Here is a 17047-nt window from a genome sequence, read left to right on the forward strand (position 1 = left end):
ATTTGCTTATTTATTTTCATCACTTATCTATTTTGTAGCTTCATTTTGATTACTGTTAACACCTTCACTTCTATCTAAAAAGTATGGCATCTTCCTAATGCCAGTTTTTACTTCAGAGTTTCAAATCATTCAGAATACTGAGGGTTCTTTCATATAAAAATAAATTGCCCATATTATGTGTATTTCATTTCCTTGGTCTGAGTTTCCCAACCCTGTTAGGACATGTTTGACTTCTCTCTCTCATTTATGTCACTTTCTTGTTCATTCTCTGCAAAGCCCTCTCCCCTTCCAGCCTTTCCCACTCACTTGAGAATATGAAGGTTTGATGTAGGTGGATTGGCCTCCCTGAAGACAAGGAGTTTGACACAGATTGCAGACACTTTCCTCTCAAGTTGTATATCAGATGAAGAGTTGTTAAAAGAAATAGCTGCCTAAAGCATCTCATTTCACATTACCTGGAGAGGGAGTTTTTGTCAGAAACCATCGCACTGATAGGTGAAAATACATTGCCCAGCATATTCACCAGCATATTCCCATGAATACTGAAATTGTATCCCACAGAGTTAACATTATTAACATTCAACTGAGCATATGACAGTAAATTTAGAGAAAAGCATCATTCTGAATATTTAATAATGATATTCAGCATTGTTATAGTATATTTTCAAAGTGAGGTATAAAGATTCATAATGAATTTGTGAACTCCACAGGATGTACCTTGGAGGCATGCCTAACTCATTCTGCACACTTGACACTTGAAGAAACAGAGGACTTGGGAGATTTAGGGATTTGCTCAATGTATCTCCATATCTTCCTTTTACTGAGTTCTGCTGGCAGAAGACATCCACTGATTCTTTTAAGGGAAAATTAAGATAAAAATATAATGTACAGTGTCTTATACTGAAATTTAAATATTCAGATAGCACTGACAATGGCTTCTTACTGAAGATGGCATGTGAAGCAAATAACACTGGCTTCTTAACTCTTCAAAAGTCTTCAAAAATAAAGATGATTGTAAGTAGGTATTTGGCAGGAAAGACAGCTGTAGAGTCATGGAGCTTGGAGTGAACTGTCCTTGCAATTCAGGTCATGAGGCTTCTTAGCTGAGAAGCAGTTCTACGAACAGATATGTGGGCCTGCTACAGTACATAGAATTAAAGGATTCCCCTGGGCATCTCTTTCTACAAGCAGATTTCAAAGCATTTTGTACTTTGCCATGAGAAATTCAATGTTGAATATTACAAGGTAGCCAGGCATTCAAGGGAAGTAAAAACATTCCTAATTTCTAAAAAGTAACAAAGAATAAGCCAATTTTCAAAATATTTTCAGTTTTCACTTCTAATCAAGGAAAAGAGTCTAATGGCCATTAAACATATATCCTTTTTAGTTAACTTTAGTGCTGGATTTTTTTTTTTTTTTTTTTTTTTTGCCAAAAAATGAAACTATTGAGAATATATTCCATTTTTAAAAACTTATAATACTATAACAAATGTATATTTGAATAACTTTCACAAATGTCAGAGTCAAGCAAAAAGGTGTTTTTAGACAATAAATTAAGAATTAAGTATTAAAATAGATCTAGTAAATCTAACAAATTATGTGTCTAATTTCCTCATTTACAAAAGCAAATTTTGGGGTATGGAATTACTTATTGTCACAGAACTGATTGGGGCAATGGTCAAATCACAATTCTGATTTTTTAACCTTTATTTACTTTTTTTTTAATTGTTTCTTTAATCTCTTTGATTCTTGATTGGAATGACAAAGTTGAGAACTGTCTTTTTGAAATTAATTTTTATCTTTTACAACTAGATGTTATGAGGTTAAAATACCTTTTACTTAAAATACAAACTCATAGTAGTGGAAGCTGATTACGTCAACCATCTTCCTTCCACCTCCTACCCTAAAATTGTAGTGGTTCTCTACTGACTACAGAAAAAAATCCCTCCCCTTTGGTTTGATAATTAAGACATCTCCTTATTTATCCATAGACAAACATTTATTAATTTATCTTTGATTCCCATTGCCAATCTATGTTCTGGCCACACTGAATTATTTATTTGGAGTTTCTTTTTCTATTATTTCGGGTTCCCTGGTTTTTCTCATGTTCTCATTGCACCAAATTCTATTTGCTTTCTCTTCACACAGGTAAATCTGCTCAGCAGCAAGGCTAATCTTAAATTTTATATCTTCCATGAAGTCTTCTCTGCACTCCAGGGCAATAAGTGAGCTCCTCCTCCTCTGAAGTTTCTGAGCTCTCTAGCTAGATCTCACATATTCTACATCAGATTAAATTTTCCATTGTCTTTTGATACTCTATTTCTTGTTTCAAATTCAGGATCATCCACAAATTTGCAAGTCACACTGGTAACATTATCTGATCACATCCTTTTCTTGCCCTTTGATTATTTAAAATACTCATGAATGCAATGGCTTCTTGGTATACGAGACAGTTGTCTTGTCTATATGTATCTCAGGATGAAATAAGAAAACCTAAAAAGAAGAATTCTTCCTTACCTTTGCCTTACCTTATGTTCTGTAAATACGTTTTATATAATGTCAAAACACAGGAGTAATAAGTAGTGTTAAGTTGCTCACTACCAATACAGCTACATGGTTTCAGTTGCCATTTCAGGAACAAGGGAATTATGAAAAGTAAAAGCTGATATTAAAAGTTCCCCTAAATTTTGAAAGTAAAAACAATCAAGTGAGAAGGATAGTGATAATCTGTACAACCCTCCAGCACACATTTACCTGTGTAAAATCTACTTTGTCTTAAATACAGCCACTGTACTAGTTATGGTTAGTGTTTTCATAGTATATCTCTATTACTCTTTTATTTAACCTACTGGTTTTTTATATTTAAAGTGAGTTTCTTATACACAGTATGTAACTGAGTCTTGATTTTTTTTTCCTCGCTCTGTTGCCCAAGCTGGAGTGCAATGGCATGATCTTGGCTCACTGCAACCTCCGCCTCCCAGGTTCAAGTGATTCTTCTACTTCAGCCTCCCCAGTATCTGGGATTACAGGCACCCGCCATCATGCCTGGCTAATTTTTGTACTTTTGTAGAGGTAGAGATGCAGTTTCACCATGTTGGCCAGGCTGGTCTCAAACTCCTGGCCTCAGGTGATCAGTCCGCCGCGGCCTCCCAAAATGCTGTGATTGCAGGTGTGACCCACTGCACATGGCCTGAGTCTTGGTTTTTTGAGTGGTCTGGCAAGGTCCATTTTTTAGTTGGAGTGTCTGGACTATTTACATTAAATGCAATTTTCAAGGGTATTTAAATCCAGCATTATAGCATCTGTTTTATCCTCTCCCATCTGGTTCTGTTCACTTTCACTTCTTTCTATCTTTGGTTGGATAGAAGATATTTTAAATAATTCAATTTATATTCACAATTAAATGATTGACTATACATAATTTTATTTTTAAGTGTTTCTCTAGTGCTTATGACACACATCTTAAAATTTCATTATAACCTCAGATGATAATATACCAACATACTTAAAATGAGGGAAATTACATCAATACATTTACACTTACCATCTCCAATTTTTGTGCTTTTTGTGCTGTTATAGCCACAAATTTTAATTTTTCAAATATTATAAGCATCACAGTATATTATTTTGTTGTTTGTAGTGGTGTTATTTGTTTTAGTTAATAATCTTTTAAAGATATTTTAACATGAGCATTAGATTATTTTATATTTACAAACATTTTGTTTTTCAGTGCTTTGCATAGATCTGAGTTTCTATTTGTTATCACTTTCTTCTGCTTCAAAAATTTTAAAACCTCTGTATAGATCTGCTGATGACAAATTTAATTAGCTTGTTTGAAAATACATTTATTTTTTCACTGAATTCCAGATTTGCAGATTTAGCTTCTTATCTGCCACCTTGAAGACATCATTCCATTGCCCTTATGGCATTCATAGTTTCAGAAAAGCTGTCTTCTTAGTCATTCTTAACTTACTTCTATGAAGGTAGCAAGTATTCCTTGCCTTCCTTTTGATTTCTTTTTGTTTTCTTATCTGGTTTTCAGTTACTTAACCATCATATGACATGGTGTGATTATCTTTGAAGGAATAACTTTAGAATTTTTAAATTAAAATTATATATCTATATATTCAAAAAACTATTAAACTGCTTGATATTACAGCAAACTATTTTAGAGCTCTTTTTATTTTTTAACCTTGTTTAGTTCAACATTGCTATGTCTTCAAGTTCACTGATCATTTTTACAGGTTTTTACAGGTATCTAGTATGATTATAATAATTTTTGTATTATTTAAAAAGACTAGTTATTGCTATTCACAAATGCAAACACATGGAATCAACCCAAATGCCCATCAATGATAGACTGGATAAAGAAAATGTAGTACATATACACTATGGAATACTAAGGAGCCATAAAAAGGAATGAGGTCATGTCCTTTGCAGGGACATGGATGGAGCTGGAAGCCATTATCCTCAGCAAACTAATGCAGGAACAGAAAACCAAACACCAAGTGTTTTCACTTATGAGTGGGAGCTAAATAATGAGAACACACGGACACAGGGAGCAGAACAACACACACTGGGGCATGTTGTGTGATGGAGTTGGTCGGGGGAAGAGCATTAGGAAAAATAGCTAATGCATGCTGGGCTTAATACCTAGGTGATGGTGCAGCAAACCATCATGGCACACGTTGAACTATAACAAAACTGCACATCCTGCACATGTACCCGGAACTTAATAAAAAAAAGAAAAGAAAATGAAAGGTGGGTGGGAGCATAAATTAAAGCATTCAAGCAAACTATAAAATGCTAGGAAATTGATTCCTACTTAAAGCCTCAAGAAAAGAAGGAATATTTATTCATTTCTTCCTGCAGTTTTAAGCTAATACATAGCATCATTTTCCTTTTGCAGAAAATATTTTCTTTGTAGTCATCCTTTCTATATAGTCATCCTTCAGTTTACATGGGGAGTTGGTTCCAAGTATCCTGAATATACCAAAATGCACACACACTCAAGTCTCACAGTTGACCCTGTAGAACCCTCATAAAGGGTCGGCCCTCAGTATATGCATGTTCACGAATACTATATTTTGTGTATATGCTATACTGAATTTGACTGAAAAAAATGCACATACAAATAGACCCATGCAGCTCAAACCTATGTTATTCAAGACTCAACTGTAGTGGATATGCTGATCACAAGTTTTCTTTGTTTTTGAATGACTAAAAATGTCTGTTTTACGTTCAGTTTTGAATTATGAAATAACAAATTATGAAGTCTAGCTTAATCATTATTTTCTTATAGCTCTTTGAGGATATCACTTTATTGTCATGGTAGAAACATTGATGTGCCACCTACATACTTCCATCAAGAAAGAACTTGTCTTTGTTGTCAGCGGACATTCCCCAGCTGTCAGTATCTTCATGATTTGCCTCCAGTACAGATAGCTGTCTTTTCAAAATGTGCTGTTTTTAGTCGACTGATACCCAAGGATCGCAGTGGAAATATAAACACGCAGCCCATTCATTGGCCCAACGTGGGCTAAATCATAGAGGTCACTGATTTCCATGAGATTAGCCAAGACTTTGTTGTATCTTCATGATAAATTTTCGGTTTTTCATTCAAAATCCTACCTCTTTTCTGCTTTATGCTGCATGTGTTACTCACTAATAAATATCCTGCATGCTAAACTCTGTCTCAGCATCTTTCTGGAAAACCCAAACTGGGATAGTTGCTGTCAAAACTGATTTGCAAAAGCATATGATGAAATAAGAATTTGGAACTTGATTATTCACTGCTACCTAGAAGTGAGTGATCTGTCACTGGTCTTCAGTGGAACACAGACCCAGTGATAGTCCAATTGTTAAAATTCTGGGAAAAAGGAATACAACAGAATGTGTGATGTAGCTGGCATTTGAGATACACAGAGGGAAGAATAACCGGGCAAGTCTCATTATTTTTCAGTTACTAAGCACCACTGGATCCTCAAAGAAGAAAATGAAAACTTGTAAGTGATTATCAGGCAGGTAAAGCCAAGAGTGACAATCAGATAACCTCTTCTGTGATTCACTGCTGCTTAGCTTCTACCTGCAGCAGCAGGACAGAGAAAGCTGGGAACCAGGAAGTGGGCCAGTGGCTGGGCTCAAAATTGTAGACCCTACTGCCTGTAGTTGCTATCAGAGCCTCAACTGATAGTAATTTTTCTTTCATCCACTTTTTAATTAACATTACTTTAGGGCTACATCTGCTGGCTGCAGTGGCTCTCCTGGAGACCAATATCTGAAGGTTCTGAGTTCCTGTTTTCATGTTTTCATTCTCAGGCTGGGAATGCTTCTCTTGCCCATTTACCATCACAACTGGACAAGGGAACCCAAAAAAGTCTAAGTGGATTACCAGGATTTTACACAAATTTCTCCCTGGCCCCATTCTGTAACATAGGTACCTCCTCGTGAAGATCCCTGTCAAATAGTCCTGTCAGCCAGGTTGGTTACTTATTTTACTTGACTGCTGGTCTCTGAGCCAAAAGCAAGCAAAGGGCAATGGCAGTTGCTACATCTTATCATTCACTGAGAGTCCTACTATGATTATGGCAACAGTGTGTCCTTATGTGCACCTGGACTTCTAACCACTTAGAAGCTATAAATTTGGGGAAAGAGGAGTAAACATTTTCCCAGTGGATCAATGGGTGATGGGTAGTAGGGCCACTGCATCTTCCCACACTTGGCTTTGAGATGAAAATATTAATATTCTTCTCTTGTGACAATAGTATCATCTAGGGGTCACTGACTTGATGCATATTCTTTATTCTGGAGAATGGGAGTCCATCCCTGTAGAATATAATCTCAAAGCTGGTGCTTGAACTGCACCAATACCATATCAGCCTGACAGCTTCTGAGTGGTGTGACACGGATTATTTCTAGTGGGTTCCATGATATGGTCCCACTCCCACACCCCCTTTGTTTTAAAGTGAGATGTCATTCTTAAAATATGTTATGTGATACCACATTCTTACAGATCAAACATTCGATACTTCCTTAGTTAGCGATGCTGCCTCATGCCACACAGGTAGAAAAGACAGTCCCCATATTTAGAATATGCCTTTCTTTCCCCTCTGATTAGAACAAATTACAGAATTAATTACATGGAAACAGGCCAATGTAATCAATTTGTAATCAATGTGTAGTCCACTGGTGTCCTCAAGGAATGGTGCCATATTGGGTGATCAGTTCAAGCCTTCACTGCTGGCAGTTTGAATATTTTGTGATAGCAATAACTACACCAACCGTCTGCCACTGGGGCCATACATAGTCTCTCTTTACTGATGGTCATTCTTTTCATATGTCCATCATGCCAGCATTGGTGTAGCTGTTCACTGAGGCTGGCTGATGTAAACTGGCTGATTCATTATGTCTACTTGGTGGATTCGTGTCTCTTCATGGGTATTCTTTGGTAGGCATTAACATGGGATACAAAAATCTTCAGGTTTTGTTTTACATCCATCCATTGTCTCTACCACAGAGCACTTTCTCCAATCTTTTAATAATTCTTTCAGACTCTTGATGCATCTAGCATGGCAGCTAAAATTGAGCCTACTACTTGGGTGAGTTGGGTTTTACTGTCATCCTTCACCTGAATCTGCAAGGCTTAGAGTGTGAGTTAAAAATGATCAATACCGGCTGGGTGTGGTGGCTCAAGCCTGTAATCCCAGCACTTTGGGAGGCCGAGACGGGCAGATCACAAGGTCAGGAGATCGAGACCATCCTGGCTAACATGGTGAAATCCCGTGTCTAGTAAAAAATACAAAAAATTAGCCGGGCAAGGGTGGCGGGCGCCTGTAGTCCCAGCTACTCGGGAGGCTGAGGCAGGAGAATGGCGTAAACCCAGGAGGCGGAGCTTGCAGTGAGCTGAGATCCGGCCACTGTACTTCAGCCTGGATGATAAAGCAAGACTCCGTCTCAAAAAAATAAAAAAAACTATCAATACCCCCACCACTACATCTTTTTGATCTGTGAGGGCAAGGCAACAAGTTTCACCATCTACCCAAAGGTACAATACGGATAGACTGCAAGAGTTGTCAACTTTGTTACATTGTTTTTATTACGTTAACTAGGTTGACAGTTTCAAAACCTTCCTTTTTATCTTTGTCAGTATCATATCCCTTAACATACAGGTTAGGAACCCAACACTGGTTGCATCTACTACTGCTCTTCAAAGATTCCTCCAGGAACAGAGGATAACCAGAATCCTGAAGAAGCTACTGTCAAAATGTATGTGAAAAATGAATTTGAGCAGAGCAAGGATATATTGTTAGGAAAATAAGGCTAGATACCAATACCTACTTCAAGGAGGACTCATTACCTCAGCTGCCAAAAGACGGCATCTAGCTGTTTGAAACATCAGAGTTGATTCAGCTACAGAGATCCACTTCACCTAAGGGCCTTCCTTTCCTCCAGCAGCCCATATTCCATGAACAATTACAGTAAGGGACAGAAAGCCCCAGCTATTATGGCAGGACAACTCTCACAGGCCGTATATTCTCCCAAATTGCAGTGGGGTTAGCCGAAGCATTTTTAGGCTAGCATCACAGCATAATTTCTCCCTCCGCCCACTCTGTCTTTCATTTCCATGATGCAGGTGTTTATTCTTAGTAAATATCCTGCACACCAAACTCTCTTTCACTGTCTGCTTCAGTTGAACCCAAACTTGGACAGTTGTCATCTGGTTTTGTTTTTGATAAAAAGTTCAGTATCCGTGTCGTATTTTCTCCTATGAAGAAAATCTCTTCTGTTCTGATTGATTTCAAGATTTTCTTTTAAAAATGATTTTATTAAACATTTTTGTGAAGATTTGGTAATTTTTTTAAAATTTTATTTTAATGCTAGAAAAATCTCTGGAATATTCAAGAAGATAATATGGCACATGTGGAAAATATTTAGAGTTCTTGCCCCTAAAAAGTTATACATTTAATTTGATTATGTTGTATAAAGCAATGTTCAAAAATCTCCTCCAAAAGTGGATAAAGTGGTTTTCCTAATGATAACCTACTTTGTAAGGAAAACTATCCATGTTGTTATTTTCTCAATGTTTTACTTTGTCTCCAAACTGAACCTCATCCTTAGTGGGATTATCTGCATCTAACCTCAAACCCCCCAACCAACCCCTACCATCACTTCAGGATTTTGAGAAGGCTGGATACCGTTCCATGATCCAACTTCAGTTATCAAATTTAATCCCTTCTGCTATCCCCTTCCAGTTTTCAATTTGTGATACGGATTTGACTAATTTTTAGATTTAAATTATTATCTCTATAAGAGATTAACTAGATAAACACTACAGTTCCTTCTGAGTCTCTATTATTCCATGCAATACATCTCTTGGAAATTCTGAGTCTTGTAACAGGGGTAATATCTTTGACATATTTTATTTAAAACTTCTATTTCTAAAACAAGATACCTTTTTTTAAAAGCATGTTTATTACTCACCAGGTTTACTATAATAACTTCTCTGTATTTTGTCTCCTAGATGTAATAGGCTTCTTAAATATATTTGATATCTATCATTATTTTAAAAATCTGCTAGGTTTTATTTCGTCAAATGTCACTTCGCTTTCTTAATGGAATTCCAATTACCTGATATTAGGCTTTACCATTCTCCCAAAATTTTCTTATGTTGTCTTCTGTTTGTTTATTTGAGATGGAGTTTAGCACTTGTCACCGAGGCTGGAGTGCAATGGCATGATCTCGGCTCACTGTAACCTCTGCCTCCTGTGTTCAAGCAATTCTCCTGCCTCAACCTCCAGAGTAACTGGGATTACAGGCGCCCACCACCACGCCCAGCTAACTTTTCTATTTTTTTAGTAGAGATGGGGTTCACCATGTTGGCCAGGCTGGTCTCGAACTTCTGACCTCAGGCGATTCACCCGCCTCGGCCTCTCAAAGTGCTGGAATTACAGGCATGGGCCACCACTCCCGGCCTCTTTTGTATGTTTTAACCTTTTTGCTTCTCCATTTTAAATTTAGGTTGTTTGCTTTTGACCTCTTACTGGTTTTTGAACTAGCTAGTGTTTTCTAAACTTGCCATTTGTGTTATTTTGTCTGTGTGTGTGTTTTATTTTTCTGATCCTTCTTTACAATTTCTTATTGTATGTAAAAATTCCCAATGACAAATAATTTTGACTCCTGGAGTAACCTGTTCTCAGCTACTTTTTCTGTTACCATCATCCCCATTAAGGAATTTCCTCAGGGCAGAATTACAAGATAACAGAAAAAAATGAGGATAAATAAAAATGGTTATTTTCCTTATTCTTTCTGAGCTTTCAGCATTTATTTTTCCACTCCTTCAATCAGACTAGTAGATTTCTTCTGGATCTTTCTCTGCAGTGTAGAGTTTACTTCCAGTTTTCAAATTATGCTGAGTTCAGGCCAGAGGATACCAGAGTAGGAAAAAAAATCGTTAAACACATCACCATTTCAATGGGACATAAAATTGTGCCATTCTTTCTTTACCTGCTTCCTTACATTTAATTTTCTGAGTTCCCAAATAATAATTCCTGTGCATCTATCTAGGTTTCTTGGATGAATTCAGTGAGATATGGAGAGGTGTGTGTTTATCTTACTCAGAGTCAGCAGGATCTAACCCGACTTCATCCTTTATTATCTAGAAAATAGTGACCATAGTTATTTTTACACTAACATCTGACAATTACATTATCTCCATTTCCTATGTTTCTGTTTATATTGTGTATGGCTAGTCTTGGTTTTCATTGCCTTATCTTTTAGAGTATTTTTATTGTGTTACTGATATTTTATAGAAAAATGTTATACAAATAAAATGTTGACAAGCTTCTGTCAATTCCTACTTCTGTCAAGCAGTTAGTAGCAATAATAATCACTGATGATCTCAATTCAACTTCAAGAACTAGATGATTTGAAGATGTGAGATCCTGTTTATTTCTAATTTGGCCTAACTCTTAAAATGTGGTTTTCACAATTTCAACCCACTGGACTCTCTTATCAGCAGGCCTTGAGTTCCACTTTTGCCGTGCTAGCCCAGAAGTGCTAACAAAAGCTCTGTTCAGCTTCTCAATCTTTTAGAACGTATTAATTATCAAATACACATACATGGTAGTCTTTAGAGACTAATGGCAAAGCCTTGTGATTTCTTTCTAGTGGGTTTTCTCAACAGCACTCTGGGAAAGTTCTCAGTGAATGCCTGTTACTATTGTTGCTTCTTGCTTTAAGAGATTGTTGGGTCAATATGGCCATGATGACCACTTATTTTATTAGTTAATAATACTGTCGGCCGGGCGCGGTGGCTCAAGCCTGTAATCCCAGCACTTTGGGAGGCCGAGGCGGGCGGATCACGAGGTCAGGAGATCGAGACCATCCTGGCTAACACGGTGAAACCCCGTCTCTACTAAAAAATACAAAAAACTAGCCAGGCGAGGTGGCAGGTGCCTGTAGTCCCAGCTGCTCGGGAGGCTGAGGCAGGAGATCGGCGTATACCCGGGAGGCGGAGCTTGCAGTGAGCTGAGATCCGGCCACTGCACTCCAGCCTGGGCGACAGAGCGAGACTCCGCCTCAAAAAAAAAAAAAAAAAGAAAAAGAAAAAGAATACTGTCATATCATAGTGTGCAGTATTGCATGCCCTGCTTTCCAGGTCACAGAAATGCAGCCTTCAAAATACAATCCAAGAAAATACAGAAAGAAGAACTTAGCATGAAATTCATGTCATGCGTTAGAAGGAATTGATTCTCAATCAATTTAGGAAACGTGACTCGCCATGAAAACACAGACTAAAAAATACAAATTCACGGTGGCTCACGCCTGTAATCCCAGCACTTTGGGAGGCCGAGGTGGGTGGATCACAAGGTCAGGAGATCAAGACCATCCCGGCTAACACGGTGAAACCCCGTCTCTACTAAAAATACAAAAAAAAAAAAAAAAATTAGCTGGGCGTGGTGGCGGCGCCTGTAGTCCCAGCTACTCTGGAGGCTGAGGCAGGAGAATGGTGTGAACCCAGGAAGCGGAGCTTGCAGTGAGCTGAGATCGCACCACTGCATTCCAGCCTGGGCGACAGAGCGAGACTTTGTCTCCAAAAAAAAATAATAATAATTAATTATCCATTAAGTGTTAGTCAATACACTAAAAAATGTTCCACAATTAGCTGTTTCTTGTGGTAGATCTGGATTTGCTCATGCTGAACAAAGGCACTTAAACTCGGTCTGATTTTTTAGGTCCTTTTCACACCTTACATGGCCTACTCTGTAAGACACCATTCATTCATGGGTTTGTTCATCAAATATACATTTAACACATAATTTATTTCAGTCACTTTGAAAGACATTAAATATGAAGACTGTATGCAATACATGCAGAGCTTGCTCAAAAGGAGTGTTTAACACAATGGACATTGTTATTAGTTCAATGAAAGAGCTATTAAATGTCATTTTATGCTGCAAAAGCATGTGAGCCATCACATATATAGAAGGGAAAAGAAAAGCAGATAATTCTTCTATTTTAGGTATTAAAAGGTCATTGAATTATTGGGGGATTGCACATAGTAGACACTCAATATATGTTTTAATACCTCACTACAATTTTCCAACTAGAGCTATGATAAACAACCATGTTTAAATCTTTAGTTCTAACAAAACTGAAGTGGAGTGTAGGTTACATGCCTTGCCTGCTTTATTTTTTCTTTCTAACATTTACATAATACATTGACATCACTGTGGACTCTCATAAATTTAAAAAACTATGGCTCTATGGCAAATTTGGATCATAAACTCCTCTAAGAAACACTTAAATAGCTTTCTAATTATATAGAATTTGTACATGACTTATATTATTGCATGATTTCCCTTGACCTGCAATGTTTAAAAGTAGGCATGAGTTGAAATTCTGAGAAAAACATATTCTTTAACTTCAAAGTCCTTTAGGTATGCCAGCAGCAGTCCATCACTCCAGGGACTCTATTGAGAGATTGCCTGGGCAATGGAACTGTCGGGAATGTCTGTCTCCTTTAAGCAGTTTTGGATTCTATTCACTTGACACATGAACCAAGTAGGTAGAGATCAATCCAATTTCACCTGAACCATTGGAAGTCTCATTAAATGATACCATTTCCTAACCACCTTCTGCCCCGTGTTCTACTAACCCAGGGGGATTTCAGAAGCATTGCCAAGATCTCTTCTGCCTGAAAAAAAGGGAATGGGGCAGTTATAATTGAGCAGCTTGGGTAGCTTTTTCTTTCACCGTGTAATTTACAAAGCAATACAGATGATATTTATTGTCTATATGGTGGCTAAATAACAATAAACAGTTTTTCTGAATTACCAATGTCCTTTTCCAGTCCATGCATTACAATACTCAGGGTTAGGGTTAGGGGTTAGGTTTAGGGTTAGGGTCAGGGTCAGGGTCGGGGGTTAGGCTCAGGGTTAGGGTTAGGGGTTAGGGTTAGGGGTTAGGGTCAGGGTCAGGGTCAGAGGTTAGGGTCAGGGTTAGGGTTAGGGTTAGGGTCAGGTTTAGGGTCAGGGTCAGGTTTAGGGTCAGGTTCAGGGTCAAGGTCAGGGTTAGGGTCAGGGTTAGGTTCTGGGTCAGGGTCAGAGTCAGGTTTCGGATTAGGGCTAGGGTTCGGGTTAGGGTTTAGGTTCGGGTTAGGGTTAAGGTTCAGGTACGGGTTATGGTTCAGGTTAGGGTTAGGGTTAGGGTTAGGGTTAGTGTTAGGGTTAGGGTTCGGGTTAGGGTTTGTGTTTGGGTTCTGGTTCGGGTTAGGATTAGGGTTTGGGTTTGGGTTAGGTTTAGGGTTAAGGTTAGTGTTCGGGTTAGGGTTCAGTTTAGGATTCAGTTTAGGGTTAAGATTCGGTTCCGAGTTGGGGTTAAGATTCGACTTAGGGTTTGGTTTCGGTTTTGGGTTAGGGTTAGGGTTCTGGTTTTGGTTCGGGTTCGGTTTTGGGTTAGGGTTCAAGCCATTCTCCTGCCTCAGCCTCTTGTGTAGCTGGGATTATAGGCACACACTACCATGCCCAACTAATTTCTGTATTTTTGGTAGCGACAGGGTTTCACCATATTTCCCAGGCTTCTCTCGAACTCCTGACATCAAGAAATCCACCTGTCTCCATCTCCCAAAGTGTTGGGATTACAGGCATGAGCCACTGTGCCCAGCCTTCACTTTCTTCTCTGAGTCAGAGATCTCTAGCAAGATAGCCTTTTCACAAGTTTTGTCGCAACAGAAGTATTTCAGAACTTTGTCAAGTTAAACTGTTAAGGGTATGTCTGTTTTTCTATGATACGCCGAATTTAGGAATGTGTGACTCAGTAATGAAAAGTAATGAAAGTTGATCTTGCATCACCCTTGGCATTTGAGCTCCCAGATGGAGAAGGGTCTGTTTTTCCAATCACTGACAAAACCTGGCATGATCATGGCTTACAGGAATGCAGCACCCCAAGTGGACCCTAGCAATTGGGAGAACTTTGTTTACATGACACTAAGCCCCAAATAACCTTAAATTCTAAATAAAAGTTCCAAGGGTAATTTGTATAAGGGTCTTGTTTTTTGTTTTGAGATGGAGTCTCACTCTGTCACCCAGGCTAAAGTGCTGTGGCGCGATCTCAGCTCACTGCAACCTCCATCTCCCGAGTTCAAGTGATTCTCCTGCCTCAGCCTCCAAAGTAGCTGAAATTACAGGTGCCTGCCACTATGCCCAGCTAATTTTTTGTATTTTTAGTAGCAACAGGGTTTCACCATGTTTGCCAGGCTGGTCTCAAACTCCTGACCTTGTGATTTCCCCAACCCAGCCTCCCAAAGCGCAGGGATTACAGGCGTGAGCCACCGCACCCAGCCAGGGCCTTGTTTTTAAAGAAAATAAAGTTTATGAGAGGTTTGTTTTTTATATATATATAAAAACTATACTCGTGAACATTTTACTTAACATTTAAAAATCTTTAAGGCCTTTCAGTACCTAAAGCTTACATAACAAAATCTAGCAAAAGCGTATAAAATCTAAACACATTTCTAAAAGAAAGGGTGAGGCTTTCAGGGTGGCTATGCTGTGTTGGACGTGGGCAGTGTTCTCTCTCTTTTGTGGTTTTGCTTATATGGCAGTTCCAGCTCACAAGAGCCCCCAGAGCCTGTCTGTCGGCCTGCATCCTGTGGCATTTGGCAAGTGAGATCTGTTTAATATAAGGTGTCAATAAAGCCAAGGTTATGATATCTAAAAATAATCAACACTAATTCCTCAGAAATTTTGTCTTTTTTGACCAAGCCACTGGTGCAATGTGGAGTCACCGCATTATATGCAAAAAGAATAATGCTCTCACTCCAGAGTCTGAACCAGAACTGACACTCGGTGGTGACTCCCCCTTTATTCTAGGAGGTGTTAACATTAGCTACGGCAATGTAAAAATGGTGTTTCTGGAGGCATTGGGGGCCGAGAATGGAAAGTCCTCTGCAGCCGTCAACATGGAGAGTGAGACAATGCAGGTGTTGACTCACGGAACTGGACAAGAATCTACTACTCCTTCTCTAGTGAGAGTCTCTGTCATTTGCATAGAAGGCTTAAACACAGGGAGGGCACGGGGATTCTGTGTAAACTTCAGTAAGCTGCATAAACAGAGGCCGTGATGTGTTTTGTCTCTGACCTTTTCCAGGGACATCTGACCCCAGGGTTGCAGCGTGATGCTCACTAACATAAGCTGACTCAATTGTGTTATGTCTCTGATCTTTTCCAAGGACATCTGGACCCAGGGTCGCAGTGTGATGCTCACTAACAGAAACTGACTCAATTGTGTTTCCTGGTTTTGGGGAATATCTTTAATTACTGCATGAATGTTTATAAACTGTTGGGGCTAAATATGAAAGTTGTTCTTCAGGTGCCGTCTCCACCGAGCCACTGTGTACATTTTCTTTCTCTCTCTTGCAGCTGTTCTCTTCCTACAAACTGAACGAAAATGAAAAGGAAGTCATTTCTGCATGTGTCACAGAGGCATCCTTTGGTTCTAAAGGGAGCTGAGTTGGATTCCACAAGCGCATGGTCCTTGTAGCATGTGAATAGGATTCAGTCACGGACGAGAAGGAAGGGTTCGGGGGAGACTGTCATCGCCCTGTCCAGGCTAACCCTCCAGCTGCCCAGGTGACAGGCTGGCCTGTGTTTGTGTTGTGCCAGAAACATCTTACAAAGTAAGCCTATCCCTACATGTAGTTTTATGTGGGTATAAATTCATTTCAGTTCTTAACATGAACATTTGTACAGTGCTTCCAAGTGAGGGTTTGACTGCCTCACATCTGGAATCCTTCAAGTTTATCCTTCTTGGAGTCAGTGTCGTGAATGTTTTCCCCTAGGTCAAGAGTCTGCTGTCAACATGATGTTCTCTAATTACACGGCTTCATACAACTCCCAGCTCTGTGGACATATATTTTTGTATTTAAGGTGTTCCTTCTTTTACTTCTGTTTATAGTTCATCCTTGACACTGTTCTTTTCCCACTGCCTTTATCTCAGGTCCTTCCCAAGCTTTCATCCTGGGTGACTTCTTTTACGTCATGGAAGGAGAGGATGTGGGGTCAGTCAGTCCGACTTCCGATCCCTTCTCCACCCATTACTTGGCAAATTAAAGCTGTGTTTAGGTTTCATTTATGTCATCCTGGATTTCTCAAGAGTTACAATTTTTTGATATATTAATTACAATTATAGGATTGTTTAAAGATCAAACAAGACAATGTATATTGATGTGTTTTGTAATCTTTGTTGTTGTTGTTTGTTTGTTTGAGACTGAGTCTCGCTCTGTCACCCAGGCTGGAGTTCAGTGGCATGACCTTGGCTCACTGCAACCTTCGCCTCCTGGGTTCCAGCGATTTTCCCGTCTCAACCTCCCGAGTAGCTGGAACTATAGGTGCCTGCCACTACGCTTGGCTAATTTTTGTGTTTTTAGTAGAGATGGGGTTTCACCATATTGACCAGGCTGGTCTTGAACTCCTGACCTTGTGATTCACCCGACTCGGCCTCCGAAAGTGCTGGAATTACAGATGTGAGCCACCGTGCCTGGACTGTA

The 17047-nt window shown here is 39.0% G+C and overlaps 1 pseudogene; it reads left to right on the forward strand.

The window, feature by feature from the left end:
- The window catches only part of LOC104664896, a 43861-nt pseudogene extending 27079 nt beyond the window's left edge, over positions 1–16782 (forward strand).
- Positions 16783–17047: the final 265 nt, after the last annotated feature.

This window comes from Rhinopithecus roxellana, chromosome 8, assembly GCF_007565055.1.
Source record: "Rhinopithecus roxellana isolate Shanxi Qingling chromosome 8, ASM756505v1, whole genome shotgun sequence".
Classification (NCBI taxonomy): domain Eukaryota; kingdom Metazoa; phylum Chordata; class Mammalia; order Primates; family Cercopithecidae; genus Rhinopithecus; species Rhinopithecus roxellana.